Here is a 2641-nt window from a genome sequence, read left to right on the forward strand (position 1 = left end):
GAGCTGTTGCGGAGCCAAAGAGGGTGAAAGACACATAGAAGAAGCATGTGGAATATGCTGGAACTCATCAGCAACCAGAGGCCAAGCCCCAGATGATTCCAGCAGAGCTACAGTTCACTCTAGACTAATAAACAAGAAAATAGATGTTTGTGGTTGGCTTTTAACAACTAAATTGAAACATGATTCACATACCATAAAATTCACCCATTCAAATAATACTATCCAATTTTTTTTGGCAGATTCATGCAGCCATCACTATAATCAATTTTAGAACATTTTCATCACCCCAAAAGAAAATTGCATATTCAATACATTAGCAGTCTTTTCCCATTTCCCTGTTCACTGTTATACAGCGTTATTGTAGTGACAGCTGACATATATATATATACACACACACACAAGATATTAGAAATGCATCCAATGTTAGCAAGCTCAAATTTCACATTCTTCTTAATAGAAATCCAGGATAAGAAAGGTTTGTGTGCACACATCTACACAGACTTCCCTATACACATTCACACAATCCTACACATGCTTAGACACACATCCACTTCTACAAACGTTTCACACACCCACAGTCAGACACAGACTCACACTCATGTTTAGTGATACAAAGATTCATATATAGACTCATCCACACACATTCACAATTACATACTTGTAGACATACACACTCACACAGCAATTTCCCAACCCTGTCATTTAAATAACTCATGACATTTTTTCTATATCTACATATCACATATGCTTTTATTTCCTTATTTTTTTCCTTTGAATGACTCACATTTTTATTTAAATAAACTGGTTTTTAAAAGAAAGTGCTATAAATGGAGGGTCCTCATCTTTCCCATTAGCTCTTGACCTTTCTTTCCACCAAACCCAAGCATATCTACTATAAGTGGAAGAGGGGACTGGGTGTCACCACCTTCAGGAAGCCCCTGACCACGCAGTTCACATATCTTGCACTTAGAAAGACCTCCTGCTTACTTTAGTGCTCTACTCTCAGCATCTTGGAATTCTTAATACTGTATTAACTATAATTATAATGCATTTTCATTTTGCCTTGGAAAACACAAAGTCTGTAGCCTCTTCTGCCCTTGAGCACACAGAATATCCCAGCCTCGGAGACATTCAGGGCTCCCTCCATTGGAGAAGCTGACCCAGGGCAGGTCACATGTGACACAGCCCGGACCTTGGAGTGCCAACAGGTAGAAGTTCGAATCTCAGCCCTATTTACCAGCTGGGTAACCTTGGGCAGGTTACCTACCCTGACAGAGCACCCAGGACAAGAGTACAAATGGAGGCCCATGTGTCTAAAAGTCTTCATGGTAAAAATCAAGCTCACAAATTTGTCAAATAAAACATGTTCTAACCTCTTATTTTAAAAAATATATGTTCATTAAAATAGTCAAAATATACATGTAAAGCTATGTTTTTTATATGTCTGAAAATTGGCAAAATATCAAAGACGATGGAACTAAATTATGTTGTATTGATGTAACAGTGATATCTAAATGAGAAACTTTTAAACAGTATAATTAAGAAATTTCTATGTATTTATTCCATAAAATTTGTTTTTCTTGCCTTCATTTTAGCAAAATCACTCACACTGGTTTTTTTCTTTTTCTGGCCATGCCACTGAGCATGCAGGATCTTAGTTCCCCAGCTGGGGATCAAGCCCAGGCCCCTTGCAGCGGAAGTGTAGAGTCTTAACCACTGGACCACCAGGGAAGTCCTTCACCCTGTTGTTATAATCAAGATTTTTATGTAATTGTGTGCTATTGGCAGTAATGACCTGAAGGAATAAAAAATAAATTGAAGTTACAGATCAAAGGACACAAAACTTGAATACATTTTCATAAAATGTGTAAATTAAAATTTTTTAAATTAGAAAATTAAAAATATTTTAGATATTTTCTGAAGTTATTCTTCTAGAATATTTTACTTATGTTTTTTCTTTTAAAATTAAATACTTTAATTATCTTTTAAAATCAAAAGGCAAAATACAAATGACACAATTAAAGTAACATTTTAAGATAAACTGCTTTAATAAAGCTAGAGATGTTAATTTTTAAATTTAATTCCAATAAATATTAAAAAATAAGTGCTTGCTTTGGCAGCACATATACTAAAATTGGAATAATACAGAGAAGATTAGCATGGCCCCTGCACAAGGATGACACACAAATTCATGAAGCATTCCATATTTTTGTAAAGTAATTAGCCTTCAATTAAAATAAATCAATTAATTAAAAATAAGTAAATGGGAAGGAAATCTGAAAAAGAGGGGATATATGTATACATATAGCTGATTCACTTTGCTGCAGCAGAAACTCACACAACGCTGTAGAGCAACTAAACACCAACAAAAATGAATTAAAAAAAGAAGCAGCAAAAAATAAAACTGCTAACAATCCTAGAGTCCAAATGTCTTATAGTTAATGTAAAGAAACATAGCACACTTCATGCATTTTACATCTAGATCTATGTATATTCAAATTTAAGAGTGATGTGAATCTTTAATATTTCAAAATGATCCTCTGCTGCTGTGTTAGTTACATATTGCTGTATACCAAATTACCATAAATTTAGAAGTTTAAAACAAGACAGATTTATTATCTCACAATTTCTATGGTCGAGT

The 2641-nt window shown here is 34.2% G+C and overlaps 1 non-coding gene across 1 annotated transcript; it reads left to right on the plus strand.

The window, feature by feature from the left end:
- Positions 1–2104: 2104 nt before the first annotated feature.
- Positions 2105–2211, plus strand: LOC113875186. The gene has a single exon (XR_003506188.1). It is a non-coding gene; the product is annotated as a U6 spliceosomal RNA (small nuclear RNA).
- Positions 2212–2641: the final 430 nt, after the last annotated feature.

Source organism: Bos indicus x Bos taurus, chromosome 17 (genome assembly GCF_003369695.1).
Source record: "Bos indicus x Bos taurus breed Angus x Brahman F1 hybrid chromosome 17, Bos_hybrid_MaternalHap_v2.0, whole genome shotgun sequence".
NCBI lineage: Eukaryota > Metazoa > Chordata > Mammalia > Artiodactyla > Bovidae > Bos > Bos indicus x Bos taurus.